At 39.6% G+C, this 21329-nt stretch overlaps 1 long non-coding RNA gene across 3 annotated transcripts in view; it reads right to left on the minus strand.

Annotated features, from left to right (window-relative positions):
• Positions 1 to 21121, minus strand: part of LOC114053884 — a 185501-nt gene extending 164380 nt beyond the window's left edge. Inside the window, exon 1 of one of the 3 annotated variants that reach the window (XR_003570424.1) lies at positions 20906 to 21121. This is a non-coding gene — a long non-coding RNA (uncharacterized LOC114053884). Of the gene's footprint in view, positions 1 to 19198; positions 19492 to 20321; positions 20403 to 20905 lie in introns of those variants that run through there. The other 2 variants (XR_003570425.1, XR_003570426.1) reach the window with 2 other exon arrangements.
• Positions 21122 to 21329: the final 208 nt, after the last annotated feature.

The following is a 21329-nucleotide window of genomic DNA, read 5'->3' on the forward strand; positions in this document are numbered from 1 at the left end:
ATCCTGAATAAAGTTTTTTTTTAATGTATTTGTTTGCATATTGTTTCCACCATTACAACATAAGCTCCTCTTTTTTTTATCTCCAAAGCTTAGCACAATGTCTGGCACATAGTAAATTCATAGTTACACAGTGCCAGGCACTTAATAAATGTTTATTGACAGTCTACCCTTTATGGTCTCCTCCCTCCAAAAAAGGAAACAGAATGCTATCAATTAACACTGGAAAACCATTTCGAAATACAATTACATATTATATTCTTAAGTATTTCCTCCAAAATGATTCTACACTCTTTTCCGGTCAACTTGTTCTACATTTTAAGTTCTCCAAATTTTTATATATAACATTACTGCTATTGCAAAATTTTGTCTGTTCCAGATGTTTTTGTTCTGCTTTCAGATTGCATCTAAACTTTCAGTTTGAAATATTGATTCTATAAAAATAATTATTTGCATTATTTATGACCAAAAGTTATTACAAGATTTTGTTAAACTGCACAGAAAATTAAAATTCTAGATCTCTACGTTTCTCTTAAGAAAGTAAATTGCATTTTTCACACAGGCTAAGTTTTCCACAGCAGTCTGTAACCCTGATGCTCTGCCTTCACACTAATCCTCTGTCCCAACAATACACCTCTGGGGGAGGAAGGGGAAGAGGTCTAAACTAAAGTTGCAAACTAAAAAGGCTATTTAGGACTATTTGAACTCATGAGTTATTTCTCGTTGCTTTCTTTGGGTTCAAGAATCTTTCCCACCCTACAACTCTACACTGAAGCTTCTGTAACAACTTTAAGGAACTCCTTAATAGTATTTCTCCACTGAATTAATTATTAAGCAGTGGGGGCTCTCTAGCATTTAATATTACTATAGAAACATCCTAGCTGATATTTAGGAAAGCACTTCCTTAAGTAAGGCTGAGTAACCACTGAGAATCCACTAAGCTGCAGGAATAATATATATATTATGTAATAGTGGACACAAGAAAAAGAGATCAAAGAAAGGCTGGCCATAATTTGAAGGGTAAAAGCAGTCAATGAGAAAACATAAGTTAACAACAAAAAAAACTAGGATTTAGAAGAAATTCTAATCAATTATAGTGATTTATTTAATTAATTATGGCAGATGGTCTCATTCAAGAATTTCAGCGTGAATTCTCTCCAAAAAATTCTAATAAACTTATTTCTGAATAGCTATATTCCCTAAGAGTATGTAAGGGTAGGCCTTCTAAATAAACTGTTAAAGAAAGAGTGCTCTCTCTCTGTGTCTGTGTATCTGTCTCTGTCTGTCTCTGTCTCTCTCTCTCCCATCTATCTCCTAAATGGAGATGCTTTGCCTAAATTAAAAAATCTTTTTCCTCAGACAGAAAAGCTTACATCATAATAAGCTTCTCCATTAGCAATTCTTCCTTAAAGGAGGGCAGAAAGTGTTATTTGTAGTTCTCTTAGCACTTAATAGCAAAAAGCAGGTAAGTGGTACAGTAGATAAACTGCTGAATACAGAGTCAGAAAAATCCCTAGTCCAAATCTTGCTTCAAATATTTAATATTGTTTTCCCTGGGCAAGTCACAGTCCCAATTTCCTCCTTAGTAAAATGGGGATACCAAGAGCGCCTAGATCACTCGACTATTGTGAGGATTAAATAATGTAGAGCACTATGCAAATCTTGCTATATAAATGTTAGCTACTATTACCACAGTATCTTGAACAAATACAAAGTTCGTTCAGAGTAACCTATCAGTTGTAGAAAATATTCTTGAAGTATGAGTCAGATGGGGGGGGGGGGTGCCCCGGCAAGGATACCCACAAATGTGCCAGGAAAAAAATAACTTCCAAGGATTCTATCATCTAAATATTATCTAAATTTCAAACAAAGAACTGAAAGCAGAGAAAATGACCATTATTTGGGGAAATGGCTACAACAACTATATTCCAAATAGTGTGAATAAAGAATTCTCAAATTGTTGTGTGTTCAAAGTTATTATTATGTGAAATATGGTTAGTGGCTATAGCCCACTAGAAGTAGGTAGTAAGAATTATGATAATGTACCACTTTGGGGATTCATTATTCACACTAAGAATACTAATAGGTTACATTTATATAGCATTTACTATGTATGTGCCAGGCACTAGGCTGAGTACTAACACTAATCCAGGACCAAACTGAACATGAACTCAATGGAGTATTACTGAGCCATAAAAAATGATAACTACGTAGAAAAAGAGAAGCATTATACCAAAGGTGTCAAACTCAAATAGAAACGGATTCCATTGGGTACATAGTGGCTTAGAAAAACCACAAATTAACTTTATCTATGTTTTACTGTATTTTTTTAAATAAATATTTCCTAATTACACAATCTGGTTCAGGTTGCACTCTAGGGACAAATATGATACCTTTGCATTATACAATGTCAACAAAGTAAACAGAAGAAACAAAATAACTTAAAGTGAAAGGTATGAAATTATAATGAGCAAGCTTAGCCCCAAAGAAAAGATGTAAGAACACATCTCTCTCTAGTACTTTCAAGAGATAGGAGATGACAGGTGGGGAACAATACACATAATTCCAGACTTTTATTAAACTTTTTTTTAGTTCTTTATGATAACGCATATCTTGGGGTGGGGAGAGATGGAATACATTGGGAAATGTAGATGGCGGAAAAATATAAACTATAAATAAAATGCATTTTTTCTTAAAGTACAGTCTCATTTTATAAGTGAACTCTTAAGAGCTACTGGAATTAGAGAGGGATGATTTAAATTCAAATCTTGGTTCATCCACTTCCTACTTCTGTCATTCTAAGAAAAATCACTTAGTTTTTCTGAACCTCAATTTGTAAAATGAAAGTAACTTTCACTACATAGTCTGTTTTGAGGAAAACAGTTTTTGCAAACTACAAAAGCTCTGTAAAATTAAGCAAATCTTAAAGTGCTACTAAATACTAATAACCTTACCATGTAATAATCATTATTAATAATATTCTGGTATATGTTTTAGAGTTTACAGACTTACAGACCATTACCTAATACCTTTGAAAAACTCGAGTATATAAATAGAAATGGATAAACAATTTAGTAACATGTCAAGAGTGTCCTTGGTCAAAATAACCTAGGAACCAACGTTCCAGTCAACAAAACTTATGAAACATAAAAGTAATTTCTTTCTTTAAAGGATTAGGAATACCATATAATCTTTGTGCCATATTAATGAAGCTAAAATCAACTAAGGGCTAGAGAGATATGATATCACACTCCCCCAACAACTGGAAAACACAACAGATCTGCAAGAGTCACTCTGGTTTCCAATCTAGTGGGAACTTCTATTGTCTGACATAATTCATACAATCATATAATATCAATAGTCACACCTGGGAAATCATTTAGTCCAAAGGCCTCATTGAACAGATGAGAAACCATGGTTGGTGACAAAATAAGACACTTTATTAAACGGATGTCTTATTTTGCAAATAAAACAATTGTACAAAAAGAAGTTACTCTTAGCTATAGTAATTTAGAGGTTGGCCTGTGGTATTTTTTATAGCTATTGCCACATTTATATTATATGTGGACTGTAAAAGCCTTTGTTCTTTGGGTATTTGTAGAATTTCATTATTTGCCCATTGAGATATCTGCCCTTCAAGTGATGCTTTCATTCTTTTTTTTTTTTTATTACCTCTTCAATGGGAGCATTTAAAGTGCCAAGCTTGGTACAGTTTCTTCAGGTTTGGTGCTGTTTTATTACCTTTCCAGAGCTACTATATTTCCCCAAGGTTTTCTTTGCCCTTTTCTCCTCTTTCCACTATAAACGGGGATTGTTAATAGCTCTTTTCACCACAATGTCAAAATAGGCTGCTGGGGAAAATCTGGTGTTCCTAATAGGCCTGAACCCGAAGTATACTCAATTTTTATCAAAGAGGCAAAAGCTAAAGGCTAAATCTTCATGTTTCGGGGTTAGTGGAAGCCACTGAAGTTAACTTCCTTTTATATGGGACTTTGTTTCAAAGAACTGTTTCCTCACACTGAAAAGCTTATGACAATCTTACATTAAGATACAAATCCTAGATTGTGTAATAGCTGCTACCAGAGTATAATCTTCAATATGGCAGAAAGAGATTATGAACTCCTAAAGGCCAAGGATCATCAATGGCTACTGTACTCACTTGTACAGTGAGGCCCAGCATAGTACACAATGAAGTTGTAGTTGTTTAGTTGTTTCAATTGTCTGACTCTTTGTGACCCCATTTGGGTTTCCTTGGCCAACATACTTTGCCATTTCCTTCTCCAGCTCATTTTACAGATGAGGAAACTGAGGCAAACAGGGTTAAGGAACTTATCCAGGGTTACACAGGTAGTAGGAAGTGTCTAAGGCCAGATCTGAACTCATTTGAACTCATGAAGAGTCTTCCTGAGCCCAAGCCTACCATTCCATCCACTACGCCACCTAGTTGCCCACTTCTACAGGACCCAGTATAGTACACAATGAAGTAGTAGATATTATTTGACACAAACATACACCCCCTCCCAATTCCCATAACAAGGACAAAGCATTTATATATCCTACAAAAAAATGAACATTTGTATTACTATCTACCACATTCCTTGTCTTGCCTTGATTTACTTTACAAAGGAGAATTTTTTTAAAATGTTTTATAAAAACCAATAATATCGGATCAAAGTCGGACTATGGAACTATCTACCTTGCCTACTGCTAATTCCAACTCTGGATCCCGATATCCATTAGGCTTTGTAGCATGAAGTTTGGTTTGCATGTGAATGTGAATGTGAATCTTGACTTTAATGTATTCTTTGCCCATTTTATTTTTTACTGCTAAGAAGGTAATTAAAAAAATAAAGGTGGGATCCCAGGAGGCTTAAACCCAAAAAGGTAATTTCCTCTACATCTCCAATGTAAAAAAACTTTTTGAACTTGACAGTCTTTTTCCATGGCATTTTCCCAATACCAAAGGTTCTCTGTTGAACAGCATTCATTTGGCCAATAAAATTTATCTTTCTACATCCAAGGTACTGTGCATTATACAACAATTCCTGCATTTTAGATGTTTATGATCTATTGGGAAATATAAGAAATATACACAAGTAACTGCAATTCTAGGCAGTGGATTATAAATGTTATTACGAATAGTGAGATTTAAGCAGGGCTTTGGAGCATGGGTAGGATTTCAATAGACAGAGAACCAAGAGAGCAGATACCATTTCAATCCAACAAACATTTGTTAGTCCTACCTACTCTCTGTGAAGCACCATGTTGGGTCCTAAGAATAAACACACGAAACATTCCCTGCCCTCAAAAAACTAATCTTCTACTGCAGGAGACAACAGGTATATAGATATATAAAAGATAATTTAAAGAAGGAAAGAACAACTAGAGGAACTAGGAAAGGCTGCCAGTATGAGATACCATTGATCTGAATGTTCAAAGAAGCTAAAGATTCTAAGAGGCAAAGGAGTGGAAGATAGGAATCCATTCCAGGAAATGGTATTTGCACAGGAAAAGCACTAAGGTAGGAGATGGAATGTCATTCAAGAGAATAAAAAGTAGGGCAGTTTGGTTCAAATGTAGACTATATTCAGCACAGAAATGTGAATTAAGTCTGAAAATGTAGGATTAGGAGACTGAAATTTAATCTAAAGACAATAAGAAGCCACAAAAGATTCTTGAGTGAGGAAGTGACAGTAATCATATCTGATAATGGAAAGAACACAAGCAAAGACACAAAGGTGCATAATATTTGGGGGGGGAAGGGGTAGGAGGGATGACAAGAAGTGGACCAATTTGGCTGGGGGAGTAGTGAGAAATAATGCCAAAATTTTTAAATTAAAAGAATCAAGAAAGGATTAACATTTTTGAAGGTCTCAAATACCAAAGTAAGAACCAGTCTGTGAATCAGTTACAATTCTAAGGTGTCAATCTAAAATAATATTTAAAACTGGGAAACTGGATGACATCACAGTGCTAAGAAAGCAAAATATTCTAATCATTAAATCAAGGGCTAATCATTTTTGGTGACATGGACCCCTTATTAGAATATAAGAAACATATAAGATAAGATACATAGATTTCAAAGGAAACCAATTATATTAAAATTGTTACCAAGGTATTTAAAAAAAGACAAGTTCACAGACCACAGGTTAAAAACGCCTACATTCATTAATGACAAATCACTAGTCTCCTCTCCAAAATCTAAGTGGAGACAAATAATGAAATTACCTAAATAATTCAAGTAACATACCAATAGATTGCAGACCCTTTAGATATATTTCAACAAGCATTTATATATGCCTACTCTATGCCAGGCACTGGGGATACAAAGAATGAAAACAATCTCTACCCTCAAGAGTTTAAGTTCTACTGGAGGAAAGAACATATAATTATATAAATATGTAAGAAAAATATTAAACACAAGGTAATTAAGGAGGAAAGGCACATGCAATCAGGTGTAGGGGGGATTAGGAAGGACTTCATGCAGAAGGTGCTGCTTGAGCTGCGTCCTAAAGGAAGCCAGGGATTTTATGAGGCAGAGGTGAAGAAAGAACCCATTACAAGCACAGAGGACAGTCAACATAAAGGCTCAAATAAAGGAGATGGAGCACATATGTGAGGAACAGAATGGATGCCAGTTTAGCTGACCAAAGAGCACAAGAAAGGGAGTGAAAATAAGGTAAGAAAGGTAGGTTTGAGTCGGGTTGAAAAGGACTTTTAAAGTCAAACCATAGTTTCTATTTGATCCTAGAGACAACAGAGAGACAGTAAAGCAGACTGAGTAAAGGGATGACATAGTCATATCTGCATTTAAGTAAAAATATTTTGGCAGCAGCATGTAGGATTGTTTGGAGTAGGAAGAGACTTAAGGCAGGCCTCCAATTTGGAGGCCATTTAGCAGGTGATAAGGGATGAGGGTCAAAATTAAGAGTGATCACTATGTGGAGAAAGGTGTCAGATACAAAAGAGATTATGGAGGTAGAAATAGCAAGATTTGGTAAATGATTGAATATGAAATAACAGAGAATAGAGAAAGACAGTAATAATGCCAAAGTTACAAACTTTGGAAACTGAAAAATGGTGGTACCTTCATAAAGAAATATGGAAATCTAGATGAGGTGGGGGTTTTAAGGGAAAGATAAATGAGTTCTGTTTTAGACATGTTGAGTTTGAGCTATCTCCAGAATATCTGGTTTGAAAACGTCTAAAGAAAGTCAGTAATTTGAGAATGAAGCTTAGGGGAGAAAGTAGAGCAGGATATACAGCTCCAGGGGTATGGGGCAGCTAGGTGACAAGGAACTCAGTGGGTCTGGAGTCAGGAAGATCTAAAGTCAAATTTGGCCTCAGACATTTACTAGCTGTGTGAACCTGGGCAAGTCACTTCTATTTGCCTTAGTTTTCCCACCTGTAAAATGGGGATAATAATAGCAACTTCCTCTGGAGTTGCTGTGAGGATCAAATGAGACAATAATCGTGTAAAGCAATTAACAAAGTATCTGCCACACAGTAGGTGCTATATAAATGTTAATTATTTTTACTATTATTTTTATCTACCAGTCATCTGCATAGGAACTAATGATGAGGGAGGGAAAGAAGAGGGAGTAAGCGAAAAAAAATGAGAGGGATAGGAAAAGAAGAGGGAGAGAAAGAAGGCCAAGAAAATGAACAGTTAATGATCCCAAACAACAGATCGAGGAGTTAGACAAATATAACAACCAGAAGAAAATACTATCATAGAAACCAGGAGGAGGGAAGAGAAAGGGAGAGATAGAAGGGGAAAGACAAACAGAGAAGACCAAGAAAAGAGCCTTGGGAAAACCCATAGTTAAGCAGGAGGATGGCAATATGGACAACTGAGCCAGCAAAGGAGATTCACGAGTATAGACAGGTATCAAAGGCAATAGTACCAAATGCAGTAAGGAAGTAAAAATACATCACAGAAGTCAAGAAGGAAGACAACACAGGAAAAGACCAGCATATTTAGCAATTAAAAGATCACTTATAACTTTGAAGAGAGCAGTTTCAGTTGAGTAAAAGGGAAAGGGGTAAAAATCAGATTGCAAAGATTTCAGGTATAAGGAGATAACTCATTTAGAGTACTTTTTCTAGGCGTTTGGCTGAGAAGGGGGTGGTATGGTAGGGTCTAGGAAAGGATTTTTTCAGAATGGGGGAGATGGGCATTTTGAAGGCATTAAACAGAAATATGGTAAAGATCACAAGCGGTGATTCAGGGGGCAATCCAGTGGAGAAGCTGGGAGGAAATGGGCACAGATAGAGGTATTGGCTTTGGTGAGAAAGGCCACTTCATTATCAAATACTAAAGGAAAAGAGCGAGTGGGAAATGATGCCAAGGGAATTTCAGATGAAGAGAGAAGTAGGACCTCCCAGGGTATGGCCATTTAAAACTAAGTAGAAGAGTCATCAAATGGGTATACCCTTCATAACTTTGCCCCGGGAGTTTTTCCCCCCCCAAAAAAACACTATAGGAGAGCTACCACCACCACCTCTCCCAGCTTAGTCCTATAAACATTAGCACCTATTTTGTACAAGGCACTTGAGCTAGACTTGGAGGATTTCACCCAAATGGCTAACATGAAAAGCAAAAGGAGTACAAAGTACAAAAAAAAAGTTAAGAAAGGTGAGATGGGGAGGGGAGAAAAGATGGAGGAATAGGATCAAGAAAGGCTTTATAAAAGAAATATCATCTGAATTGAGCCTTAAAGGAAAGGATTTCAATATATCAAAATGAATAGTATCTCAGGCAAAGGCACAGAGAAGGAGACGGCAAGAGGAAATAACAAACAGATCTGGCTCCCTGCCCAGTGCACCCTCCTATGCAACTCTAACTGCTCTTCCTTTATATCACCTCCTCCCCTCCACACACACTTCCATTCCATATCCTAAGCAAAGGCACCTCCCCACCCACATTTAAGGGTATTCATGTACTATGTACCCTGAGATTGCAACTTTAAGTAAGTTTGCCAGATCACATCATTTGCCAGGTTCTCACCATTTCACATGAGCACACAGGACCTCAGAATTATGTAGCTTCTTTTATTTCTCAGACAAGGACACTGATACTAATAGTTTAATTTACTTGTCCAAGATCACAAAGCTAGTAAGCAACAAATGGATAGAATGATGGCTTAAAGTCAGGAATACATGGACTCATAATATTTACTAACTTTTTAGACCATGGGCAAATTATTTAACCCCTGAGCCTTAGTTTCCTCATCTGTAAAATGTAAATAATACCTGTAGTACTTTACTCAGAGAGTTGTTAAGAAAATTAATTGAAATATAATTTATGTAAAGTAACTGACAAACCATAAAGCAATATGTGGTAGCTGCTGCTGAATTCAAAAAACCTAGGTCCTCAGATTTCAAATCCCGGATTCATTCCACTACGCTCCACTCTTTCCTTTATTTGCCTACTGGTTTTAAAATGTATATATACTCACTATAACATCATGAAACTACACTGTAACAATAACATTCAGCAAATTGTTCCATATACAAATCATAACCCTGTTTATGGAACTGGCCATTCTCCATTTAGCAGTATGCTGCTTTTGACAGTTTGCATCAAGAAATGTTACAGAAGAATGTAGTCATTTTCCTTAAATGAAGCTTCAAAAGATGTTTCCCTGCAATGTTCTGTTTCTATTGCTAACTTCTGTCAATCCATCTTCCATTAAATTAACTGAACCTTCTCAGCTCAGCTCATATGTGAGTTCCCTGTCCCTTTAAAATTTCAAAGGTCCTATTTTGCTCCTTAAAGAATTTTTTGAGGTGAGATCACAAGAAGTATACAATATTCCAGATGTGGATAAACCTTGGTTTTGTACCAAAATAGGGCAAAGTCTGATTTTGTTTCTAATACTAACCTTGCTAATGATGATGATACCTTAAAAGTTTAAAAAGCCCTTTACATTATCTCATTTGAGCCTTAAACCTCTTGATATAGAGAGTACAACTGTCCTCATTTTTACAAATGAGGAAATTGAGGTTCAGAAATTAAGTGCCTTGTCCACTTAACCCAGGTCTTCTCACTTCAAGTCCATAACTATGCTGTTGTCTTTTTAGTTACCATAGATATCACAGAGATATCTTCAGAAGTAAGGATGGGTGCAATGGGAAAGAGTACTAGCCACAGAATCCAAGAACCACACTTCAACTCCTGGCTCAATTTATCACTGCTTGTATGACCCTGGGCAAATCACTCAACCTGTCTAGGCCTCCATTTCCTTTTGAATGGATTTGGACCAAATGACTATGGTCCCTTCAAACTCTAAATTTACGAACTGATAGCTTGAAAATCATCATCCCATAAGTAGAATTTAGAATATTGTCCTCAACCCATTACCATACCAACACATGAATCCAGCCACAAAACTAAGAGAAACACTGAATTAAAGTTGAACATAAAAACAAATGTCTATTTGAGGTAATCTTGTTCTTCCCACTGGATATGGAATTTTTTGTTGTTTTAGAAAACATTTGGGGCCTTAGACACAACAAAATGAATGTTAAAAAGCAGTCTTAAATTTTTTAGAAGAAAATTATTTTCTCATTAAAATGCTAACATTGATGCTATTTAAAATAGTAAAACACTGTAGACCTCAGTTTCCTCATTGCTGTAAAATGAGGAGGGAGGGGTGTTGGCCCAGCGGACCTCTAGGTTCCCTTCCAGCTCTAAGGCTATGATTCTATGATCCTATACTAAAAATTACAGAAAGGTAAAAATGTAACACATTGCCAAAAACTCTGTAGAGGCAGGGATTCTTAAAGCTTTAGAAATCTGGTCATAATATTCACCAGTCTAAAACACTTTCACATTGCTAACTTTCTGTTTTACCTATTTTTGTACTGTTTTTGTTATTTGAAATTAACTGGTCTTTTCCCAGACATCTTTGTCCAGGAACAACTATGCCATTTGTAACCATAACTTTAAGTAGAAGAGAGGAGCATGAAGCACTTTAGTAATGAACACCAATGCCAGAGTCTGTTGGGACACAGTTGTCTAGCAACCAATAATAATCAGGAAATTAATAGATTATACCTATGTTAGCTTTCTGTTCTAAACCTAAAGGTTTATTTAATGGAGGGCGACTGGCCAAATAAAAGCTTATCATGTATCAAAACTGTTTCATGAGATAGTCAAGTGTTGGATCTTTGTCAGCCTTGACAAGGTTTGGTGGTAGTAACGAAAAGGAACAGAAATAATTTTCTTCCTCTTCGCCAAGAAAGATTAAGACCCCACCACCATGTACAATCTTGGGGACTGAAGGAAAGGAGAAAAGAAAGTGGGGAAGAAAAGCAATAAAAAGAAAAACCTTTCCCTGCTCAAGTAAAGAAAGTGCCTTCAAACAATGTATAACTCTCAAGGTGTGAAAACAGAAACTGCCCTTTCAAATTCTGTAATTTCAATGGGTGGAGGGTGAATAAGATTTAACTTACATATAAACTTTAATTATCCAAGTAACTGTCTAAATTCTTCATTTGTATTTAACTCTGGAGACCTGAAACCTTTCTCTTATACATGAATTACTGGGTTCTACTTATGATACATTACTATTTTTATTTGACAACAATAACAAAACTATTAAAGCGCTTATGGTTAATAATAACTGACTTATTTACATACTATTTAAGGTTTAGAAAATACTAACTAGTTGCTTCAACTGAGCTTCACAAAAACCCTGGGAGGAAGGCAGAGCTAGTGTTATTATCTCCATTTTATAGATGAGAAAATTGAGATCCAGAAAGGATAAGCCACTTGCCTAAAATCAGAAAGTGGCAGAACTAGGATTGGAACTCAGTTCTTCCAAATCCAAACCAACTACACCACTACAGCATATTACCTGAAAATAATTAGTAAATCAGAGAAAGGATAATATTAATCTCTTTATCAATTTTACATTTATGTTTCAAATATTATTGCAACAGGAACAAGGAAAGTATTTTCATGTTTAATCACTCAAAAAAATTAACAAAAGAAATGACAAGTAGTGAAGCCAGGCAAATACACATGGAACACGGCACTGAGGAAAATGGATTCATTTTATTAGCCCTAATGATATCAGAGTAAGCCAGAAAAGGCAATGCTCCTTTGATTAAGTACCTGGATGGATGCAAGGTGGTCATCAGCATGAGTAGCAGCCATCAATTGTTTGTGCCAAAAATACTTTGTAATCATAGTTCTAATGAACTTATTTAAATAAGTAATAATAATTTAATCTATTTTCACCTCCAGCAACAGGTTCTTGGTCTCTTGAAATTTGAACATTAAAATAGTGAAGTGATTCCTATGTATGCTTAGGTCAAACAGTTCACCAGAAGCTCACTATAAACAATCAAGTAGAACAGAGCATAAGTCACATGACTAAATTCATCAGCAGCCTTTTTTTGAGAGTATAACATCTATACCAAGTCATCTATTCTCCATAAGGAAAAAGCTATTTGCCCCCAAAACTGAAAAGCAATTATTAAAGAAATCTTTACCTCCTTTTATAGCTAACTATTCTGCCAAAAGAAAACTAAAATGTTATAACCATAATAATTTTTAACAATAATAATTTAATGATTTTTAAATCACCTATTGCCTTACTACTAATTCATTGCAAAAGACCAAATTAATACACTACACTATGGTTCTGATTTTAACTCTTAAACATCAAAAGTGCAAGGAAGAACTTCCTAATTGTTACTAGATTGTTAAATGGGATAGCCTACTCTTCCAACTTTTCAGATGAATCTGTAAAGGTGTTCTTCTGCTTGCAGATAAGAACTCTCTAGGAGATAACCCTGCCAAGTGAATATAATCATATCCATTTGCAGAGCTGTAAGAGTCTGTATCTATTTATCAGTTTTATGCACTGTACAAGTAGACTGAGGATCTAATTTTTAATTCTTCCTGCACTTGCTTTGTTCTCTCCTTCCTGAGGGAACTGGTAAAATTCAACAATCCTTTAGATGTTTGTAATTCTTCACCAGTCAAGTTCATGACTTTTTTTTCCTCTAAGCTCTCATAAGACTCTTATTACTGGAAGAGTCCTCGGGTTAAGTGGAGGCACCCAGTAAAATTGACCACTACTATTTTCCAGGCCTCTTAGTAGTACTAAACACGGCTCAGAACCAGAATACAGATAAACAAAATACACTAGAAAGGTGGATATTCCAAGGGAAAGGTTATTGATAGGACAATCTTGTTTCCACCTCATTTTGGTATAGACTGTGGAATCAGTCAATGGTCAAAAGTCACAGGTAGCCCACAAAAAAGTAGACTCATGAATAGTCTCCTAAAGTTATGGGATCTGCGCAAGGGACGTCCAAAAAAGCCATCTTGACCAGAGCATTCCAGAATGAGGTGTCAAGAGAATATTTTACATAAAAGCTGCAGCAAAAATCATATAATTTAAATAAATTTTAAAGAGGATTTCTGTTTATCTAATTCTAAGATGCTATGGTAAAAAAATAAGCAATGTAATTCTGAAGAAAAGCATACCACAACTTGAACCCAAATCAAAACTTTTTTTTCATTACACAATTAAAATAGCTTCAGTAGATTGTGTTTTCATTGGAAAACAAATTTTAGAATCGATGAAGTCAGCCTTGACTCTTGCCTTTTCTTTCATTCTCCTTTACTCTCTGGCTTCCCTTATACTTTATATGCAAGAAAAACAATGACTGTTCACACTACATGGATGAGACCACTGGGCTTTACCATCTACCACTGTGTTCTAACTTTCTCTGGGTCTTTCCATTTGTTGTGGAGTTGAACTCTTCCACATTTTATTTCTACCTAGAGTATGAACTCCTTGAGAGCAAGCATTGTCTCACTTCTCTATATTTATCTTGGGCTTTTAGCATAGTGTATGGCACATAGTAAATGTTTTTTCATGATTTCAAATGAATCATTTTTCATTCATTCATCCAAATGAATCAGGCAAAAAAAAATTGTCAATTATGTTGTTTTTCCTATAATCATACATTTCCTATTGCCAGACACCTACTAAGAATGAATGATTAAATACTAAAGTCTTACTGTATACCAGGAATTGGGCAAATCTCTGAGGACAAAATGCAAAAAAAGAGTCAGTCCCTACACTCTAGGAGCTTACGTTCTAATAGAGGGAGACAAATCACATGAACAGTGGTGGCTAGGGAAGAGCTGTTTTGGTCTGGGGAGTCATGGCCTTTCTAAGACTAATGGTAGGAGATGATTGATAGCTGCAGAAGGCAGCGAAGGGGGCAGAGCAGTATGGCAGGATGATGGTGAGGGCCAAGTACTGTTGTGGGTCTGAAGCTGGCTAATCAGAGTAGGCTCTGCATAATCAGGATAGTAGAGCTCCAGGGCATGAATAGCAAAGTAACAAAACTGAGATATTACATACTCAAGCAAAAACAAATCAACAAAAGACTTCCCAAAGACCAGTGCTATGAAATATAAAGTGATGTAATAAATTGGTTCTTATGTCCTTGGTTTCTCTTGTTTTCTACATCAGTAGTCTCCATACCTTTGTGACCATGCATCCCTATCATTTGGGGCACTGAAGTGGTACAGTGTATAGAGTGTCATGCCTGGAGTCAGGAAGACTTCAGTTCAAATCCAGCTTCAGATACTTACTTGCTGTGTGACCCTGGGCAAGTCACTTAACCCTGTTTGCCTCAGCTTCCTCATCTGTAAAATGAGCTAGAGAAGGAAACAGCAAATCACTCCAGTACCTTTGCCAAGAAACCCCAAATAGGATCATGAAGAGTCAGGCACAACTGAACTATAACTGAACAACAACATCCCTATCATTAAAAAAATATATATCCTAATGAGCATACTGGGGTGCTGGCAGAGGGGAGGGTATTGGAAAGGGGGAGGGAGAGGGACCATAAAAATGACAGTAGTTTTCCAATGCTATCTACACAGCTGGTGCTGTGGGTACCCAGGTCAAGATTAGTTTGTAACCATCTTGAGAAGCAAAAGCCTGGTTCAGAAGGCAGGTAGTAGAAGACTACACTGGGTATGTGTGCTTGTGTTGGAAACAAACTCTATGACGGACTATTAAAGGGAAGATTCCACCCAACTTCCTACCCTCCAATTAGTTGATCACAAAGCCCTTTCGGTCAAGCCACAGCTTCCCCTTTGGAGACAACTGGCTAACAATGCCCAAATGAACTGTTTACCTTTCTTGTTCAGATAAGGTCTCAGACATTCATTCATTTGTACTAGCAAGGGCCTGTGGAAGGCATAAAGTTTCAATAAATAATTCCTGCTTTAATAGAGCTTCTGCTAATATACATATAACAAATATACATTAAATAACATGCCCATTAGAAAGTTGTAAAATTGTTTTGTGGATGCACGAGGGTAGTAAGATCTTTACAGAAGGGCGGACAAGAAGAGCCAAGATCAAGGAGGTGGCTGGCATTCTGAGTCAGGTTTTAAAGGATGAAGAGGAATTCAAAGGTTCAAGAGGGAAAACAGCATCTCAGACAAGTCCTATAACCAAAGGAACAAAAACTTTTTTTTTGCCCAAATATTCTGCAAAATTCTGCCTCAATTCTCTGCTGTACTTTGTCAGCTGAGACCTGGTTAAAAAAAACAAAACAAACAGCTTTTTTTTTTCTTTTTCTTTTTCCTCCAGAATCGGTAAATAGCAGCAGCTCGCTACTGGCTTTGGGTTAATCAACTTTAGATTCAACAGTATGTAAAGGGGAATCCAACACTACAGCTGTAGCATCCATTCAATTCTTGGCCTCCCTTCAGGAACTGCCAATCCAGGTACTACCTGATGTCAATGATTTAATTAAAATACACAATCAGAAGCCAAAATTTTTGTTATTTATCAGCCAAAAACGTGCAATCTTGAGCCTAACGGTGCAAAATATAATCTACTTTCAATCACCAGTCTTAATATCAAAAGACAGTACTTCTCACAGTTTCTCACAACCAGTTCTTTCAGTGTTACACCAGCTGGCAAGAGAATGTAAGATAACACTAGATACTTACAAAGAGAGCTAAATTCTCCCAATCAGAAATTAGGACTAGAACCCTGTAAAATATTCCCTATTGTTACACTTTTAAATTTTAGGATTCATAATAAAAAAATTTATAAGAAGGCTTCACAGACTGATTTACTTTAGTAGGCATTCGAAAGTAATATAATGAACAACAGGACTTGATACACTTAGTAAAAAAAAAACCCTTTTAGAGGTCTTTAAAAATATAAACAAACCAACAAAAGTCAATTTTTGTTGTTCTTTAGGAAAATTTGAAGGCAAAGGACATTTTCTAACGTTAAGGAAAGATAAAATGGACAAAGCAGTCAAATCAGCTTGAGATCACATTAGAAGGTATAAAAAAGGGGAGAATTTTGTCCTGCTTTTCCTGAAATGGCTTCCATAATTGACATGTAAATACAGTCTTATCATTACACCACTAGGGGAAAAGATTCTAGTTATAATCTTAGTGTATTTGTAGGCTTATGTTATAAAATATTATATGTGATTATTTTACATTAAAAATTAACAAATCAAACTAGTTATTTTCAGTGGTAAAATAGCATCCCAAATCTGCTAAATTTTCTAAATTAATAAAGCATGCAATGAAGATACAAACTGACATACAAAACAAAAAATTCACATAACAAACCTAATATTGAAAAGAAAAAAGTAGTCGTTGTTTAAATGCTAATCACAGCTCTCAGTATCTGATGTTGAAAATTTCTACCATCTCACGATAAAGTTCTAATATCAAAAAAGAGGCAATTTCACTAAGACCTTATTGTTTTTAATCTTTTAGAAAACTCCCAGCAAAAACTGCTTTAAACAAACCTTTTTTTCTCCAAAACTAAGCAATGCTTAAAAAGAAATGCCATTGAACCCCATATACATCAAAATTTTTAAAAAATTCAAGCTGTCAAATGATTTCACATTTCAAGCTAATGCCACTACAAACAGCTAAGCTATTGAACACTTAAATATGGGTGTGTAGTAAAAATACCCCGATGCTCCTCAAAAGTTTGCTGGGACAGCTATAAAAAATACTAATTGAAACCAACAAATGTTACTTTTTATCCACACTTAGCCATTTGCCCATAGCACCATTTTACAATTTATGTTTATATTTAAACAGATGCTACCCAATGCAATGCAAAAGTACTATTTCCTGAGCCAAAGGGTTATAAATACAAAGCATTCAGAAAAATATTAAAGGCATAATTTGTGAGCTATGTCCTACCCTCTGCTTCAGTATCTTGACATCTTAAGTCAAAGAACTCCTGTTAAGTAAGACTCAAACTCCCCAGAGAAAAAAGGTTCAGATCCTGTCTGAGAGCACACAATGGAATCACAGCTGACGATGCGCATCTCCTCTGGATGTCTCCATATGCTCAAGAGTTCCTTTCCCCCCAACTAGGCATTAAGGGACTTGCCACTATCTGCTACCAGGAAGATGAGAACATTTTCAAGGATTGTGGTAAAGAATCAAGCATGAATAGTGACTTACTCTTGAGCATACCAAAAAAAAAAAAAAAATTTAAGAAAGTAAAGAAAAAAGGGCACATGCCACTGACCATCTGTAACTAAATGAACTGTTAGGAAGGTAGGGGAGATTGTTGATAAATTTGAAGCAATAATATAGATTGCTCTCTACTATTGTAAGCAGTTGGCAAGTAAAAGTATAAACCAGGGAGAGAAAACAAACTATTATTCAATAAAATGTAAGGTAACAAACTGCAACAAAATACATCTAACCTTTTCCACATAAATGTAAAAACTGCACGAGGTTATTATTTACTCTGCAATTGGAACTGGATTAATAAAATAGAGACTTTAACAGAAGTTTAGCAAGTATTTTTCGGTATTTTTAGCTATAGCTTTGCTTCAGTTCTTTCATGGTAAAGTTTATGAGAAGAGGTAACTAAAATTCTGATAAAGAAAAATTCATGAAGATAAAACTTTTTAAAACCTTCTTCAATTAAATTTAAAGTAACCTAATCATAAAATGAATTGATTCATTCTTGATCTAATTCTATTCACCTTCTGAACTCCTAAAATCTGGAATTAAAAGTCTTCACAAACTCTAGCTGGGAATAAAAACAGTTTCAATAAATGTGCCACTAACCTCACCAACAAAGAACAAGAGCACAAGCACCGCAGCAGCTGCTGTCTTTTTTTTAAAAAAACTGTTATTCCTGCAGGGTAACCTGTGCTCTGTATAGAGAATAAGACCCACTATTCTTTTGCTCCCTTAAAAAGTCAGTAAGTCATTTATGCGACAAACAACCTGCCATGAAAGATGTCTCTCGCCCTGTTTAAGCTAGTGAAGCACCCACTCGATCTACATTTTAACAGTGTTTAAGGAAAAAACTATTTTAAATGATTTATTTTTAAGAATCTTCGGTGTGGGAGTAATTTGGCAAACTACATTTTACTCAAAATTCCCCCTACACACAAATATTCTTTGACCAGCTTTGCTCCTTAAATACCTAAGCTTTATGTTTCACACAGTGATGCTTTGGTTTCTAACTACATTCTGTTTACCCAAGAAGGAGCCAAATAAAATGCATACCATAAACCACAACCTTCTATTTTTTTCTGTTTCGTCCTCACACACCCAACGTTCAGGAAAATTTTGTGAAGTGACGGCTTAATTAAACAATAAACGAGCAAAGGTTCACGAAAAGTACTAATACTTTTGACTTTGCATTCCTAAAATAATCTTGACTTAAAACTATATCCAAGTGCTTTTAAATATTAAGATATCCTCAAACATGGGTTTCAGTGATCACAGCTGGCATAGCTAGAAAATACAAGGCAGAGGTGATACACAGAACCCTTGAGGATCCTCACTGCAAATAAAAGGAGGTCCAGAAGCCGTACTCCCTACAGAGCATCCCTACCACACACCACTCTCCGATGCTACATCCTGGATGACTGAGGATTTTACCCTACGCAACGCGTTCATGCCTTTAACTAGGCGCAGCACACTGAGCCCCGTACACACGAACACCTCTTCCCAAGACAAGAGGGCTCTATTGCTAAAGCCTCAGAACCCAAGCGCGAGGGTAGAGTCCTAGGCACGGAGAGGAGCAAGAAGGCTCTAGCTGGCGTCTCCATGGCTCCCCGCCCCAAGGCAACTCCTCTTTAACTGGCCCAGAAGAAGCTCCGCCCCTTGCCCCTCCCACTCCCACGATTGGCTCACCAAAACCCGGTCAGTCAGACTCCCCTCTTCCGAGTGGCCCGCTGCCCCATCAGTCAGACACAGCGCGATCCAGGTCGATGGGAGGGGAAGGCAGCGAGGGGGGTGGAGTGGGATTGAGATTGAAGGAGGAAGGTGCGGAGGTTGGCTGGTTGGTCCGTTCGTCAGTTCGGCTGTCAGGCCTGAGTCTCCGGATCGGCAAAGTTTCCCGGCGGTGGGGCTGCGGGCTGGGGAGGGCGATCGCGGCTCAATCCCCAGGCTCGGAGGAAGGAGCTACATTCAGTACAGCCCGAGGCTCCGGTCTCCGCATCCCACAGGCCCGGAAACCGAAGGGGCGGGGGAAGAGGGCGGGGCCATCAACCCAGTGACCGGCCCCGCCCCCATCCGCGTTGAGGCGCCTCCGGGACTCGAGGAGGGGGAGGGGGAAGGGGAGGGAGAGGAGGGATGGCCGGGGGGCGGGAACACCGTCCCGGCGGCTCTGGCCCCTCCCCAGCCCCGACCGAGGGAGAGAGTCGAGCCCCCGGCTCTGGGCGGGGTGTGGGTGAGGGCCCCTCCCCGCTTCCCGCCTGGGGCCCGGAGGCCAGTCACTCCAGGGGCGGGGAGAAGGGAGGGAAGCAGGGGACCAGGGGGAGAGGGGCGCTGGCGAGCCAACCCGGAACCTTCTCCGGCCGCCGCCGCCCCCGGCCCCGGCGCGCCCGCTGCCGGCCCACCAGCCCCGACCCAAAAGTTAAGTGCGAGGCTCGAGCTGGGCCCAGGTGCGAGCGCGGAGCATCTGCCTCCCGCCGCCGCCCCAGCCTCCCTCCTTCCCCGGAGCCTGCGTACGTCGGGAGAGCTCCCCCGCCCAGCCCAACCCGCTCCCCCTTCCCTCCTCCTCGGCCTCCCGGGGATCCAGCTAACCCTCCTCCCCCGCCGGCCCCATGGGCTCCCCCTCACCCCGGGGTGCAACTTCCCCTGGTAACCTTGCCTCACCTTTCCTCCGCTCTGCCCGAGGGCAGAGCTTCCCGGCCTCGCTCCCCAGCCCGACCCGCGGCTACCCGTCACACCTCCCCGTGCACTTCTCCCGGGTCCTGGCCGGCGCCCCGACGGCTCCCCCCAGCCGCCTCGCCGGCCCCTTCCGCGAGCTCACCTCCCTCATCCCCTGGGGCTCCCGTCTCCTGCAGCTCCCGCTGCCCACCGACCGTGGCGTGCGGTTGTGCCCGGCGCCTCCTCCCGACCTGAGCCTCCTTCCCTCCTCCTCCTCTCCGGGGCCTGCGGCTTCCCCCTCGCAGCCCCGCCGCCGCCCCCTCCCCCGGGCTGGGGCCGCTCCCCCCGCCTTTCACTCTGGGACTCGCTGTCCCAGTTCACAAGAGGGAGGTGCGCGTGTGTGTGCATATGTGGGAGTGCATGTGTGTGCGTGCGCGCGCACGCGTGTGTGTGTGTGTTAGTGTTATGTGCAAGGGGGTGGGGAGAACCTTTCTTTCTCTACCAGGAACTCCCCCCTCCCCGGTCTCCAACCAAAATCAAAACTCCCCAACTCCGCATCGCCCCGGGATGCAGCAGCCCCGCGGGGGCCCCACGCACGACACCCGCCCTGACAAGGCGAGCACGGCAGGGGAGATCAGGGGACGCGCGGCCGGCAGGCGAGCGGCTCTGCCCCGGGCTCCCCCGCCGCCGCCGGGGGGGTGGGGACGGTGCACCTCCCCCTCCCCCGCGCCGGGAAGGTGCATTTACCGGGAAATCGGTGGGTCGGTCAGTCAGTCAGGTGGCGGCTGCCGACGGCGCTGACCTTCCCGGCTAAAGCTGGAGCGGAGGCTGTGGCCGCCATGTTCCCGTGTTAATAACTGCTGCCTGGTTGTTTATTTCAATGGAGATCCTCCCCCCCGACTCCCCCCCCTCCTCCTCCTCTCCTCACTTAGAGAGACAGAGCGAGTGAGCGGAGGAGGGGGCACAGTGAGGCCGCCAGCCCCTCCCTCCTCCTCCTCCTCCTCCTCCTCCCCCCCCCACTACGGGCGCAGGAGCAGCAGCCAAGTCCTGTCACTGGGGGAAGGACGAGAGGAGGAAACTTCCCTCCCACTCCCCTCCCTCCTCCCACTGCTCTGCAACATCGCCCCTGCGAGGGGGCAAAGGTGGCAGAAGGGGCACCCGGGATTGCCGA

Source organism: Vombatus ursinus, unplaced genomic scaffold (genome assembly GCF_900497805.2).
Source record: "Vombatus ursinus unplaced genomic scaffold, bare-nosed wombat genome assembly UNPS02014812.1, whole genome shotgun sequence".
In the NCBI taxonomy this organism is placed as follows: domain Eukaryota; kingdom Metazoa; phylum Chordata; class Mammalia; order Diprotodontia; family Vombatidae; genus Vombatus; species Vombatus ursinus.